We start from the raw sequence: 16,789 nt of genomic DNA, 5'->3' as shown, positions 1-16,789 counted from the left end.
AGCTGTTATCTACTGTCCAACAGATCATTCTCCCTTCTTTTTCAAGGAGTTCAGTACCTGACTCATTGTCTTTCACTATGCGCGCGCACACATACACATACACATACACACACACACACACACACACACACACACACACACACACACACACACACCTTGCAACTTCTGTCCTTATATTAGAGGACTACAGCATATATTCTGAAGCTTCCTTGAGTGGCCTAACCTTCCATTTCTTCAATCTCCTCAAACCCATGACCCTTCCCTCCACTCCACTGCATCAATGCACAGGGTAAGTCACATCCTAGCTCTTGCTATGGCCCACAACTGTTCTCCTTATGTGGTCAAAAATCCTTACTTTCCCTTACCTGATAATTATCTTCTATCATCATGTCTTTCCCTATGCCTGAACCCTATCAAACCTATTTATTTTCACCCAATGACCTCAAATACATCCACCCTTAAGTTCTGTCTCAACCCTACTCCTTTCTTTGTTTTTAACCAATATCCTATCAGATACTGTATTATACCCTTTAATTTGTTGTTCTTGGTCCTACTACTCATGATTTTGGAAAACTTGACCCTGAATTAAGTCTATGTTCTATCTCCTTTTCTGACTCACATGGTGCTGAACAGAACTGGAAGAAGTAAGGTGACTGGGTCCACTAAAATATGTATCTTAATCATCTCAGCCAATCCCCCACTGAAAAGTAAACTTTTTCTTCCTTACTTATTGAGTCATTGTCCCACTTCTTTTATAGCCCATTCAAAACTTTCAATTCATTCCTCAAACTTCTTATACCTCTTCTTCCAGCACTCATTCATCTGAAGGTGCCTCATTTATTGAGATAAAGGCTATTTGCCATGAATTTCTTGCCCCCTCTTCATTTCAAAATCTTTTGTCATCATCTTTAACTGTCTCCTCTTTTAGTCCAGTTTCTTAAAAAGAGTGTACCCTTATCCTTGCCAAGATCAACCCATGTAGAGTGGTAAGGATATATGTTCTTGATCCCATACCTTTCCATATTCTCCAGAAGATTGCCCTCATAACCAACACTCCTCTCTCTATCATCAATTTCTCTCTAACTACTTGTCACTCCCTGCTGTTTACAAACATACCCAAATCACCCTAATCTTAAAAAAATAATTAAACCTTACCACCCCCTCAAACCATTATACTAGATCTCTCCCTTTATTTACCAAACTCATAAAATACCTAACATCCCTTGCCTTTACTTTCTTTCCTTTCACTCATTTCCCAACCCTTTATGAACTGGTTTCCAAATCATCACTCAATGTACGTGTTGTTACAATGACCTTTTAATTGCAAATTTCAATGTTTTTTTCTTAATCCTTATTTTGTGTGTGTGTGTGTGTGTGTGTGTGTGTGTGTGCGGGCGCGCGCGCGCAGGGCAATGAGGGTTAAGTGACTTGCCCAGAGTCATGCAGCTAGTGAGTATCAAGTGTCTAAGGCCAGATTTGAATTCAGGTCTTCCTGAATGCAGAATCCTTATATTTCTTGACCTTTCCATAATATTTGACACTGATGACTACCCTCTCCTTATACCCTTTCTTCTCAGGAATTTCATAACACTACCTCTTTTGATTCTCCTCTTTCTCATACAACTATTTATTAGTTTTCTTTACTTAATTATTTTCTATATAATGCTCTATTGCCATATATGTTCCCAAAGATTCTGCCCTTGACCCCCCTTTGTCTCTATGTTGTCTTGTTTGGTGACCTCATTAGTTCCCATGGTTTTAATGATGATTTATATGTAGGTTACACCTGCATCTCTAAATCCTGCTGTAGTCTCCTCAGCTGTATTTCCACTTCACCACCTTCCAATTGTACTTTTCAAACAAGATATACCCTAGCAATCTTGAAATACAAACATACATATACATATATACACCTACGCACACACATATATGTATACATATACATATATAGACATACAAATATGTGTTTAAAACATAACTCATTACCTTCTCATCCAAATGCATCCCTCTTCCAAATTTCTTGACTTCTATTGAGGATACCATCATACTTCTAATTCCCCAGGTTTACAAGTACACAATTATCTTTACCATCTCACTGCATGTATCTTTAAATCCATTTAAAAAGTGAGGAGGTATAGACACTGTGAGATGGTGACGGGACTGAGTCCATCCAAAAGATTTTTATGAGATACTAAAAAGCTTTGAACCACATTTCAAAAATACCAAATAATTGTTTAGCTTGAAGAAACCCTTACGATAGTTTCACTTAACCTGATTTTATAAATGATGCAATCAAGGGCTAGAAAGATGAGGTGATTTTTCAAAAGTCACACATCTAATAAGTAGAAGAATTGAATCTCCCCTTCCTGATTCACTGGTTTTGATCCTATCCAGAATATGGGTCTCACTTTAGTGCTATAATCCATTGTCCACATAGTTGAATTACCTATCAATAAGAAAAGGGATAATAAAACAAAGGCTTCCCTAAATCATTTTCAAAAGTTATTGAATTTTTTAGAGTACCATCTAACCAGTAGGGGAAATGTCAAATTTAGGTATGACTCCCTGATCTTCATAGTTTACAGTTTAGATTATATTAGAGGAATTGCAACATATGCACACACACACACAAATTATAATACTAAATAATGGTTGGTAAATGCAAAAGCAAGGCACAAACAAAATATTATGTGAGGTCCAAAAAAGGTAGTTATTACTGACAGATGATCACTGAAGGCCCTCTATAGGAATTGGCATTTAAAAGTGAGCTTTTAATAATTCATAGCAATTGAACAGAGGTGTTGGGTGGAATTGATAGACTTGTTGGGGAAAGAGGGAGCAGATGAAATTCTAAGCACTGTTGAACAATGAAAGTGAAGAAATCATACTCCCCCCAAAAATGAAAGGGGTTTATGGGAAAGAGTGGGTCTTCTCTCTACCCCTCTATAATAATTAGAAACTGATGTCTTTGAGATTCTCTTGGTTTCTGTCTGATGACTGGATTGCATAAAGAATGATCTGATCCTACTCAGATGAAGAGCAAAGCATATTAACCCCCAGCTGAGAGTAGAAAAATAAATTGAAACTTCCCTACCCATCTTTGTCCTGAAAAATTAAGCTTACACATCATTACTCTACATTCAGATCCTCTAACTAAAAGAGGTAAATAGAACAACTATAGGCGGGAGTGGGAGTGGAAGTGGAAGGGTGGAGCCTTTTAAGGGATACAAGATCACCTTTAGAGATTGCTATTTGGCTGCCTCACTCCAAGGATGAAATCCTGCTACTGAGAATGCAAATTGGCCATCAATTGTAAATGAAAGAAGTGTTAGTGTTCTTTATTAGATTACTACTCTTGAGAATAGACTGGAGGTGACATTGTAGCAGTTCTAGGGGACATATTGTTTTTATCTATGTAATTGTGGCTTTGGAGTTACAAATTTGTAATATCTTCTTGGGATTTTCTGGTGACATGACAGATTTATAGTTGGAAACAGATGTTCCATGTTCATAATGGCTGTGAAAGAGTTATGGGCATGGGAGAATGGCTAAATTCTCTTTGTAAGGGAAATTAAATTCCAAGTATTAGGAAGAGATGTATGCCAAATGATCATTGGATCTAAAATACACTGTGTTGCTGTAAGTTATTGCCAAACTAGTACACTTGCTAGCCACAATATGTTCTTGTCTAAATATTGAAATCCATAATATGTTTTATCATCTTTGTAACTATATTTTTATGATTCAAATTCTTTTAAAGACAAAGTTTCACCCTTTGTCCATCAAGGAGAAGAGAAGCTGATTGGATTGCAAGTATTGTGAGAAGATAGACTAATTTTTCTTTCTACCCCTAGCATTTAACACTGTGCCTGGAACATGGTAAGTGTTCAATGAATGTGGAATTTAATTAAATGGAATTTAATTAAATGTAAATGGGAAACATGTCAGGGAGAGAATAAAACAGGGTCTCCACAGCTGAAAATTCAGATTTAAAGCAGTATATTGTAGCAGATAAAACACTAATTGCAGAGCTGAAGGACCTGGGTTTTAATCCTACCTCATGTATCCCACTGTTTTCCCCTCCAAAGATGTTAGAGTTAACCTAGATAATAGCAAAGTATTGGATACAGCCATCATACTATTTTTCTAGGCTAGTTGAAGATAATATGCTAGATCCTAGATGGCTTTAGAACTAGTTGGAAATCTAGATGTGAAGAGCAGTCAATAATGGTTATATGCCAATTTGGAGGAAGATCTGTACTGGACAACATCCAGGGACCCACTATTTAATATGTTTATAAAGACTTGGAGAAAGGGAGAAATGGTGTGTTTATCAAAGCTTCAGAAGACACAAAGCTTGAAAAGATAGCAAACACAGAAGACAGAATCAGGATCTGCTGTTAGGCTTCAGGTTTGACTTGAATGTTTAAAAGGGGTGAGCTAAACATATAAAAGGACACTTATAAGTGTCATCTGGATTTTTTTTAAATCTTTATTATTTTTTTAATGAGATTTTAATTCACACTTTTTTTTTTGGTGAGGCAATTGGGGTTAAGTGACTTGCTCAGGGTCACACAGCTAGTAATTGTTAAGTGTCCGAGGTCAGATTTGAACTCAGGTCCTCCTGAATCCAGGGCCATGCTCTATCCACTGCGCCACCTAGCTGCCCCTAAATATTTATTTTTAATATTATTTTTTTTTTAATTTTGAGTTGCTAATTCTCTCCCTCTCTCCAGTCCCTTCCCACACATTCAGAAAGCAAGCAATGTGATATCATTTATGTATGTAAATCATGGAGAACATATTTCCATATTAGCAATTTTGCAAAAAAAAAAAGCAAGAAAAACAAAGAAAACTGAAAAAATATTTCAATGTGTACTAAGAGTTCATCATTTTTTTTTTCTCAAAGTAGACAGAATTTTTCATCATGAGTCCTTTGGAATTGGTCTCTGATCATGTAATGTTCAGAGAAACTAAACCTTTCACAAATGACCATCCTTATAACATTGCTGTTTGTATGTACAATATTCTCCTGATTTTGCTCATTTCACTTTGAATCAACTCATATGAATATTCCCATTTTTTCTGAAACTGTCTCAATCATTTCTTTATAGGACAATAGAATTTCATAACAACTTGTTCAGCTATTTTCCAATTGATGGGTATCCCCTCAATTTTTAATTCTTTGATACCACAAAAAGGGTTGCTAAATAGTTTTGTGCATATAGGTCATTTTCTTTTTTCATTGATCTCTTTGGAATTCAGAACTAGTAGTGGTATTTCTGGATCAAAGAGTATGCATAGTTTTAAAGCCCCATATCACAATTTCAAAGTGTTCTCCAGAATGGTTGGACCAATTTTGAACTCCTTCATCTGTATTTTTTTATTTTTTGGTGAGGCAATTGCCCAGGGTCACACAGCTATTAAGTGTTAAGTCTCTGAAGCTGGATTTGAACTCAGGTACTCCTGACTCCAGGGCCAGTGCTCTATCCACTGCACCACCTAGCTGCCCCTCGTCTGTATTTTTAATATTTTTCCATCATTTTTTAAAAAGTCTAGACAGTTAACAACAACAACAAATTCAATTTATACTGTTGGATTTGTAGTATTTGATGATTTTCAAGGTATAAATAATAACAAAGAAAATTTAACAATGGCCTCTCCCAAATAGGTAGAAGTTGATTCTGACACACTTCTGAAACATAAAATAACATTTAATAAAGATAAATGCAAAATCTTATCCTGAGACTCAAAAACATCACCAATTAGAGAAGATTAAGAAAAAAACAAAAGAATTTACTAGGTATGAGAAATTATGTGCTAATAAAACTGAGAGTTTAAAAGGAATGGAGAATTAGCTACCAAAAGATAAAATACCCAAATTAACAGAACACAAAATAGAGATCTTAAATAATCCAATCATAGAAAATAAAAATGAGCAAAACCATAAAAGAATTACCAAAATCTCTAGTCCAAATAAATTTACTGGGTGAATTCTAGCAGATTTTGAAGAATAATTCCTTATGTGTTAAAGAAAATCTTGTCCTTCCCAACTCCTATTGTTTAAGTTACTGTATGAAGGATTTTTTTTAAGTGAGGCAATTGGGGTTAAGTGACTTGCCCAGGGTCACACAGCTAGTAAGTGTTAAGTGTCTGAGGCCGGATTTGAACTCAGGTCCTCCTGAATCCAGGGCCAGTGCTCTATCCACTGTGCCACCTAGCTGCCCCAGTATCAAGGATTTTTAAGGTCAAGTTTGACTATATTCAATTTTTTCCATATTTGTTGACTTTCAAACCTAATTTCACCTAAGATGAAAGTCCATTATATTCTGTTTTTAATTTACTCTATAAAAATTGCCCTGCACCCTATAAAGAAGTTCAGTTCCTTGAGGGCAAGGATTGTTTTGCTTCCTCTTTATATTCCCTGTACCTTGAACAATGCCTATATATAGCAAGTCTTCACAATGCAATGAATGAATGAATGAATGAATGATGAAGTATAGGTCCCTTCCCGATCTCTGAGTCTGTGATTTAGACACTTACTATGTGATCATGTACAGATCACCTAGACTATTAATCTTCATTTAGAAAACCCATTCATATGGGAAGCTAGATGGCGCAGTGGTTAAAGCACTGGCCCTGGATTCAGGAGTTACTGAGTTCAAATCCAGTCTCAGACACTTGACACTTCCTAGTTGTGTGACCCTGGGCAAGTCACTTAACCCCCATTGCCTGCCAAAAAAAAAGAAAAGAAAAGAAAAGAAAACCCATTCATAGCCATGCACCTGAGCTAGGTGAAATTCAAAAGAATACTTGGAATGGTTCTGCCACCTTTCACTTCTCAAGATGAAAATGTTCAAGCTCAATCACTTGTTTTTTAGACAGTTTATTCTTACACATTCAACAAACATTTAGTCAGTATGCAGAACTTTATGCATGTGCAGATATGAGTTTGGAGGTAGATGAATGAATAATCTCTCCTCTGCTCTTTTTGTTTGGAATGTGGTTTTACCAGCTAGGTACAGCCACACCTCTTCTCATCCCATTGGGTGGTTCCTACTCCCTAGTCATGGACCTTGACTGCACCCCTGAACAGAGCTTTCTATACACATATGATAAGGAGAGGGATAAAAGAGTTAATAAGGAAACAGGATCTGACAGGCTGGCCCAGGCAGTAAATTAGACTCTGAATCATTTTTGTCTAAAGCAAAAGAAAAATCCTGGTTCCTGGATAGGTCTACCTTTTGTAAAGATGATATAAATACCACCATCATCATTATCATAATCATACAGTAAATTATAATAGGTTTGGGTTTTTTGTTTATTCTTTAATTTTAACCGTCTCCTCAACCAGGAGAAAACTTAGCACATTTGGACCAGGGTTCAAACTTTGGTCTTTTCTGCATGTCTTAATACCATTATCTGACACTATTTCAATTTTTGCAACCTCTGTTTCTAAATAAGGAAGCACAAATTAGGATCAATCCTTCATACTAAGTGGGCCCACTTTGATGCTGAGTAAACCATAAAGCAAATAACTTTAAACAACAGAAAAGTCTGAATTTAAACATTTGTCCTCTTGAATGAAAAGGGAGGGAGCTAAGAGAAAAATGCCACATGACTAAATACCTGGATTCTTAGCCAGGAGAAAGTTCACCACTCAGCAGACATTGACCTGTCTGTCCCAGGGGATTAAAGGAACAACACTCCTCTTGGTGGAGTCCAGACTCACTTTCTATCCATCTTTTCCTCCTTAAGCATCTCTCTTTACCATGGCACATGGGCCCACCATCAATACTTCTGATGAGGAGGTGTGATGAAGGCAAAATACATTGAGACTTTTACCTCCTTGTTCCCAGCAATCCATCTTAATATGACCCAAGATCACTTTGTTGTGGGGTTTTTTTTTTGGTTGTTTCATCATATTGCTGGCATATTGAACTTGCAATCCAGTTAAACTCCCAGACCTTTCCCCAGAGTAACTGATGTTTAATAATGCCTCCCCATTTTAGAATTTTGGAGTTACTTTTTTTCTACACAAGTGTAAGGTTTTACATTTATCCCTCTTAAACATTATCTTATGATATTCAATCAAATGTTCTTGCCTGTCAAGATCATTTTGGATCTAGACTCCATCATGTTAATTGTCCTTCCCAGCTTTGTGTCATCTGAAAATTTGATGAGTATGCCATCCATGCCTTTATTCAAATCTCTTATAAAAGTGCTAAATAGGATATGGCTAAGCATGTCCTAATGGAGACCTCCAGCTACATTAACATTAAGCCCTCTTTAAGTTCAGCTACTCACCCTGCTTGGAATCCATCACATTGTATTATTACCTAATCTATGTCCCTTTATCTTCTCCAGCAGAATTGCTTAAGATATCTTAGAAAAAGTTTTGCTAAAATCTAAGTAAACTCCATACTCAGGATTTTTTCATCTACTAGTTTAGTGATACTGTCAAAAAATGGATATGAAGTTAGTTTCACATGACCTGGTTTTGATGAAGACATACTAACTCTTTGTATTAAACACTTCCTTTTCTGGGTATTTATTAACCATTTCTTTGAAGATACATCCTAAAATTTTCCCCAAAATGGAAACCAAGCTTCTGTCCTCAAAGAACTTCCAGTGTCGTAAAGGACATTAAAAATATATAAATAACTAATAAAAGGTAGTATTTGATGTGTCAAAGACAAATACAAACCAAATGCTCAGAGAGTTCATAGGAGTGAGACATCAGTTCTGGTTTGAGAGATCAGTGGAAGGTTTTGTAAATGTTATAAAATTGTATTTGGGCCTTGAAATTGGTGTTTTAAATAGTAGAGATGATGGTGAGGGTAACATAGACAAATGTGTAAAGGCAGAAAAATGTAGGACGTATTTCAAGGAAGGAAAGCTAGTTTAACTAGAGCCTAGGGAACATGTAGAGAAAGGGGAAAATAAGGCTGAAAAGGCAGATTGGAACTATTCCATTCTGGTTCTGAAATATTAGGGGAAGTAATTTGGACTTTCCGAAAATATTGTGGAACCACTGAAGGGTTTTTTTGTGCTTTTTGTTTTGCTTTTGCTTTTGCTTTTGTTGTTCCATAATGTAGCCCAATTTTTCAGAAGTAGAGTGATTGGAGAGCTATTCATTGTGAGATTAATCTTATACAGGTATATAGGAAAGATCAAAGTGGGAGGAGAATTGAAGTGGACTTAATTAAAAGGCCATCCATAAACCTAGAACCAAGCTAGGGAAAATTCCTCAATTTCTTTTCTCCCCATAAAGAAAGGAATATATGTGATTTCCTAGACATCTTCTTTCCAAAATGATTCTTTTCTTCAAGGATAGCGTACCTTTGGAAAACAGAAGAGTCAGCCAGCTAAGTTGCCCCTATGGAAATTTAGTTTGTATTGATTCTTATAAACTCTAAGCAACATCTCTCTGTCTCAAGCTGCTAATTGACTTTGGGTAAGAAATTCTTTACAACTCCTCCCTGATTTCTGAATGTCAAAAAGTGAATGATTTTACAACCATTTCAAAGGCTTCCCTTAAAACAAACTACGAGAATTCTCTAAATTTGAGGACCTCTTTTCTTCACTCCACTACAGATCCTCGGTGTACATAATTTGAGTCAGAACGAGGAAAAGTACTTATCCTTTACCCACTGGGTGTGGACATTTATTTTGATTTGGGGACCCTACCTTTAGGCTGAGATTAAAAAGCCTCAGGCCCTCAGGGTCTCTTCTGTGTGGGAGGAGCTGGTGCCCCTCCCCCTCTGCTTCAGCTGAGCCAGAAATCCCCGTGGGCTGTACAAGACCCCAGGTCAGACAGCTGGGGGGGAAAAAACCCTCAGCTCCCTCCACCATGAGCGGAGCTATCCCAGAGATCCTGGCCTCATCCAGGTTGGGGCTCTGGTTTAGCCTGTGCTGAGGCACGGGATGCTCAAGCATGCCCCCCAGCCCCAGACGCAGCTCTGGCTGGCGGACTAGCTTGGTCTGTGGGGGTGGAGGAGGCCCCGAGATTTGAATGGAGAGAAGGAAGGATATATATAGACCTGGGGGTTAGACTCAGGGGGATCTCACAAGAAGATAGGGGGCAGACAGGAGTACTGGAGGCCGAAGGACAAGATAGAGAGACTGGGAGGACAAGATTAGAAGTTCCAGGTGCAGCAGGTGGGAAAGAGATGCAGTGGAAAGAGATGCACCGCAATGCAGTCAGGTTGTACATTTTATTTCCCTGTATTCTTAATTTTAAATAGTATCTCATAAATAAACTCTGCTTTGATTATTTAGTTTAGAGGCTTCTTAATATTTTGCTTATCAATTTGGGAGTGGAGCAGTGTGGTGAAACTTTATAAATGGCCCATGCTAAATTAATAGCAGTCAGATAGCCAGTGAGTCAAAAGTCCCCAGATTAGTCCTCCAGTCAGATTAGCCCCCAAAATTAGGCTAGTCATTCAAAAATATTCCTACATGGGCCACATCCCCAATTCTATTACGTGTAGATGACAGCCAAAAAGTCTCCCAGGCTTTGAGCACCCTCCTTATGTATTACTGTACTGAGTTTGCTGGCATAAGTATATGGTGAGTCAAGAGACCATCACTGAGGGTTCAGAAAATTAGGAAGACTAGCAGGTTTTGTAAGTAAGATGGCCTAGAGGTAAAAAAATCCAGAGAAAGTTACAAAGATAAGAAGGAGCAAGCAAATACCATGGTTTTAGGAAAGCTAACTATAGTCATGTGAAAAAATGTTCTCAATCTCTACTGATTAGAGAAATACTAATTAAAACTATTCTGAGGTCCAACCTCACACCTATCAGATTAGCTAACATGACAAAAAAGGAAAATGATAAATGTTGCAGAAGATGTGGAAAACTAATGCATTGTTGGTGAAGTTGTGAACTAATCCAACCTTCTGGAAAGCAATTTGGAACTCTGCCCAAAGGGCTATAAAATTGTGCATACTCTTTGATCCAGCAATACCACTACTAAGTCTATATCATATACCAAAGAAATCATAAAAAGGGGAAAGGACCCACATGTGCAAAAATATTTACAACTCCTCTTTCTATGGTGGCAAAGAATTGGAGATTGAGGGGATGCTCACCAATTAAGGAATGGCTGAACAATTTGTGGTACATGAATGTTATGGAATAAGATTGTGCTATAAGAAATGATGAACAGTCAGATTTCAGAAAAACCTAGAAAGACTTACACAAACTGATGCTGAGTGGAATGAGCATAACCAAGAGAACAGCAAGATTGTGTGATGATCAACTGTGATAGAATTCACTCTTCTTAGCAATACAATGATCCAAGACAATTCCAAAAAAAACCCATGATGGAAAATTATCTCCTCATCCAGAGGAAGAACTATGGAGTCTGAATGCAGATTGAAGCATAATATTTTCACTTTTGTTGTTGTTGGGTTTTTTTGTTTATTTGTTCTCTTTCTTGTGATTTTTCCCATTTGTTATGATTCTTCTTTGACCACTTGACAAATGTGGAAATGTTTAACATGATTGTACTATATAATCTATATCAGATTGTATGTTGTCTTCAGAAGGGGAGGGAAGAAGGTAGAGAAATTTGGAACTCAGTATCTTACAAAAATGGATGTTGAAGATTATCTTTACATATAATTGGAAAAAGCTATTTAAAAAAAGAATAAAGGATCAAAAATGACAACATCACTATGTTGCTATCTTACCATTTCAGGACTCCATCCCTGTCTGCCCAATTACTATATCCTCCAATTATACCCATTTGCACCTCTGTTTGTAGTAGATACCCCTCGACATCTTTCATATTTTCCTTCTGTATTCCATCTTTCTCCCTTAATTAGAAACAAACAGATAAAAACCTAGCTTTTCCCTGAGGATAACATTTTATTGACAATCTTCTCCAATGGAATCTATTCTTTCTTTTCTATTTTAGACTCAAAAGGCCAGAAAGAGGTAGTATAACCCTTATTCCCATGTCCCATTTATGTGTCATTTTTCTATAACCATTGCTCAATATCCTAGTGTTTGTAATATTAAATTATACCACTCATTATACCTTATTATTATACCTTATATACCTTATTGTTGCCATCTACCAATAAAACAGGACATTGTCTAAATTTGCCACTGGTCAAGAAGATTCCTGTTTTCCTCTTTGAGCAAAGCCATATGTTAACTTTCTGGTTATATCTCTTCCCGCCTTACATTCCCTGCCTTGCCTGATGGAGAAACCTAACTCTTCCTTATCTTGTCCTGAATCTGCTTCACTGTTTCCACCCTTTTTCTCTTATCCTGACATGAATCTCTTGACCAGTAGCAAATTATGCTGAGAAAAGCTCTTTATAAAGTGTGGTTATTTATTTTTTTTTTTAAAGAACCTTCTTGTTTTTATTGTTCGGATCTGGGTTACTTGAGGGGGATGAAACGAGAGGAGTGGGTGGCTCCAATACCCGGCCAGCCGTGTTTCACAGGCGTGTAGGTAATAGAGAATTTGCCCAGGTAGTGTCCAATCATCTCGAGCTTAATTTCAACCTGATTGAAGGTCTTGCCGTTGTAGACACCCACCATACTGCCCACCATCTCTGGCAGGATGATCATGTCTCGAAGGTGTGTCTTCACGACCTCGGGCTTTTCCATGGGGGGGTGCCTCCCTCTTGGCCCTCCTCAGGCGCTTAAGGAGGGAATGCTGCTTGCGCCGCAGACCCCCGTTAAGTCTCTGCCGCAGCTGGGCGCTGTACAACTGCTTGAGCTGTTCATAAGACCTGTCGAGGAGCCGATCCAGGTCCACGCTGCGGTACGTGAACTTCCGGGAGGTTCGCTTCTTCCCCTGCTCCACTTCTGCCATCTTGTCTGCTGTCCAAAGTGTGGTTATTTATTAAGGAAGCTAGCTAGTTGCTACCTGAATGGCCAGCACTAGAATGGACAATATTCTTGTTCTTATTGTTCAATTGTGTCTAACTCTTTGTCACCTCATTTGGAGTTTTCTTAGCAAAGATACTGAGATGGTGTGCTCTTTCCTTCAATAGCTCATTTTACAAATGAGGAAACTTAGGTAAACAGATAGGTGACTTGTCCAGGGTCACACAGCTAGTACATGCTTGAGGTTGGGTTTGAACTCAGATCTTAATGATTCTAGACACAGAGCTCTGTACTCTGCACCTTGTAGCTACCTACATGAACCTTAAAGTGATTCTTTCTCCTTCAAGTGATAGGATAGCATCTTTTATTCTTTTCCCCCAAAATATCACTAAGCAAGGATTAAAGAAATGTCATCAAATTGGCAGAAGTTCCATAGGTCTCCAGAATGTCAATCCATCAGTCCCCTGGGAACACTTCTAAACCAACTGATCTTCTAGTTAGACTTTGGAAAATCTAAGGCAACCTAAATCAAAATGAATGCATTCTTTGCAACTAGTTTACTCTAATTTTCTGAAAATATCTGTTATTATATATTGATTCAAACTTAACAAGGATGTGTAGAAAGCAAACTATCATGTCTGTGTTCTTTGCAATTCTGATCTCTTCCATTACTTAAAAAAGTAAAATATACTTTAAAAAGAATAATTAATTTTTCCTACTTGTCCTGTTTCCATCTCATTTCAAAAAATGTTTAATATAATCTGAATTGTGAAGTTATTCAATGTCTTGATACCACGTTGCAGTATTTACCCACATATCCTTAGTGAATTCTTTTATTCATAAATAAGTCTGCCATGCTTGGTAAAGCTGATTTCCTGGTTTTATGAGATACTAACTGTAGAATGTTAATGTTTACTCTGTCAGATACATGTTCCTGTTGGGGGCATGCACCACATTTTACTTCAGAGAAGAGCTCAATGGAAATCTCAAGGAGCACGTGCAGTATAAATACTAGACCAAGTAGTTGCCAGTGGGGAATGACATGCTTAATTACTGCTGGCTGTGGTCCTTTGAGCTAAAGAGATTGCCTTTGAAATTTGAAAAAAAAAATTAACTCCCCCGAAAGACAGCTAGCTCTTTGAAATACAAAACATCTACAAGATACAAGGAAACTCAGCATCCTTCTTCAATTTATCCACCCCTCAGAAGGTGCTATTTCAAGTTTGCCCTGAGCCACAGAGTAAGTTTTACCTGACACTTCTGTTTTCATGCCATTCTCAGATGCCACCTGTACCACCCTGAAATGACCATTATCAGTGTTACCACAGGGTTCATCACGTTACCTCACTGGCTAGCTTCCCAGGTGCTCTGGCAATCTTTTGGAAGTATAATCTAGTGGAAACAGAAGGCAGACTAAAAACACCCTTTCCCCATGTCTTTTCAAAAAATGTGTTCATCATGCTTCAATAATTAGCCATGTCAACACATATTTATTTGTGGGATCCAAGACTAAAATAAATACAATCTTTATTTCAGGACAGCAGGCCTTTGTGCTCACGGTCGTATTTTAAACTGAAATGTCAATCTCTTTGTTCCTCTGCTTCTAAAAACCGAGGCCTGGTAGCTAAAAGGATGTCATGTTAGAGAATAAAATGGAAAAGTCAAAGAACCTTTTCACAGATGGAAAAAAATCAGTTAGAGAGAATAAAGAATAATAAACATTGTATTTAAAAGTGTTGAGTTTTTTCCAAAAGGGGAAAAAACCTATTCGTGTATAATTCTGCAGAAGAAATAAGCTTTTGTTTCTCTATCTCAGTGATAGGTCAAGTCCTTGTTGTCTATCATTTCCATATCTACTAAGGTCAAACTAAGATTCAGAAATATCCATTTGAGCATATAAAAAATAAATAATAATTGAGTCTTCACTGAGCATCTATTATATACCCAACAATTGTGTTTGATATTATGGAGGAGTTAATTTGAAGTGCTTTATATAGTATTATTTATGTGTCATTTAGAATTCATATAGTCTCCGGGTATAATGAGGAGGTCTGTAATTCCAACTACTAGGGAAGCTGAGGCCCAAGGGTCTCTTGAGTTCAGGAGTTCTGAGCAGTAACTGGCCATGCCAAATGAGTTCTGCGCTAAGTTCCTCATCAGAATGATAAATCGTCAAGAATAAGGAGGCTATCAGGTTGCCTAAGGATAGGTACAGTTTCTTAGGTCAGAAAGAGAGCAGGTCAATGTTCCTATAGACATCAGTATTGGTGCTGGTTCTCTGAGTAGCCCCTACACTTCCAGCCTGGAAATAGCAGATATTCCCCGGGCCACCAGACCTGTTTCCTCCACCATCATCTTTAAGGACAAAAATCCTAGTGGAGAAGGGGCCTACCTTTCTCATGACAACCAGCAACAGCTACAGACAAACTAGCGAATAAGTATAAGACCACAGAAATATCAGTACCACTCAAACAGCCTGTCTTTCTTCTAGGCCAGTCTTCAGAGCCTTCATCCAGGGAAATAACCATTGTGGAAAAAGGTACAGTCATTCCCATTTATTGCCAACTGTCATTCACAAGGCAGGAAAACTAGCTTAACTAAAGCAGCAAGGCATACTGAGGGAGAGATAGGAGGCATTGCCAGGCAAGTCAAACATACACCACCACTACCTTGACCACCATCTCACCATAGACGCTGATGGAGAAAGCCTTTGGGAATAACAGTGCTTCCAGTCTAATGCCCTCAGTCATCATCCTGGGAAGCAAACCCTGAAATGATGTAGCCTGGCAACTATTCATGCAGCTGCTACAGTCACAGCTTCTGAAGACGAGCAAAGAAAGTTCTTGCCAACAAAGTCTTTGGCACTGTCAAATTGTTCAACATCAAAAATCGATATGATTTTATCAGTGGAAATGACATTAAAGAAGAGGCATCACCATCTGCTCTACCACTTCCCCCTAAGGACCATGGGATCTTTCCAACTGAGAGACAGCTGATACCTTCTCTATGTGTTGTCTTCTTCATTAGAATGTGAGCTCCTTGAGAGCAGACTGTCTCACTTTTCCATTTGTATCTCTAGAGCTTTGTACATATTAAGTGTTTAATAAATGCATCATTTATTTTTGCTTGAGTCAAATTGTTATTCAAAATCATTAAACAATAACCACATAAGGATCTCATTTTTTCACTTCTCAGTCAGTTTGTTTTTTGGTTTTGTTTGTTTGTTTGTTTGTTTGTTTTTGCAGGGCAATGAGGGTTAAGTGACTTGGCCAGGGTCATACACCTAGTAAATGTCAGGTGTCTGAGCCTGGATTTGGACTCAGGTCCTCCTGAATCCAGGGCCAGTCCTTTATCCACTGTGCCACCTAGCTGCCCCTCCTCAATCAGTTTGTGACAATGAAGATGTCACCTGTTAAAGAAAACTGAAATTGTTTCTAACAATGTTAAGAATGGTAGTGCTGTGGGCGGAAATGGGGTAGTTGGGGAGGCTGCTCATATTAGAAAGGGAATTCATGAACTCAGTTTGGGACATTCTGTAGGAGGAAATGGAGTACATCTAAGATAAGGTATCTATTATGAACTGTAGTTCAGATCAGAGGTCAAGGCTGAAGATGTCAATTTGGGAGTCATTTGCATAAAAGTGGTATATAGAACCAGCAAAGCAGTTAAACTTATCAAAGCAATAAATATATAGGAAGAAGAATGAAGGGATTTAGAGACACTTGTCTTTAAGGTTTTAGGTGTGATGTTTAAAATCTATGTTGTGGTCACCTTAAATTAGAAGCTTTAGCACCAGTCTTTGGGCATTAAACATTTGTTAAAGCATACAGATATTCACATGGAGTTCATAAAGTTAAGAAAAGGTCTATCTAGCCTTGAGTTCCAGTCTTGTGGGGTCCTTCCTTAAGTCCTCTGCCACAAGCCTGCTTCAATCACGA

General features: G+C 37.8%; 1 pseudogene; it reads right to left on the bottom strand.

Moving 5' to 3' along the window:
• Positions 1 to 12,398: 12,398 nt before the first annotated feature.
• LOC122740087 lies at positions 12,399 to 12,837 on the bottom strand (annotated as a pseudogene).
• Positions 12,838 to 16,789: the final 3,952 nt, after the last annotated feature.

Source organism: Dromiciops gliroides, chromosome 1 (assembly GCF_019393635.1).
Source record: "Dromiciops gliroides isolate mDroGli1 chromosome 1, mDroGli1.pri, whole genome shotgun sequence".
NCBI lineage: Eukaryota > Metazoa > Chordata > Mammalia > Microbiotheria > Microbiotheriidae > Dromiciops > Dromiciops gliroides.
The sequence above is the reverse complement of the archived record's forward strand: the minus strand, read 5'-3'. Positions and strand labels throughout refer to the sequence as shown.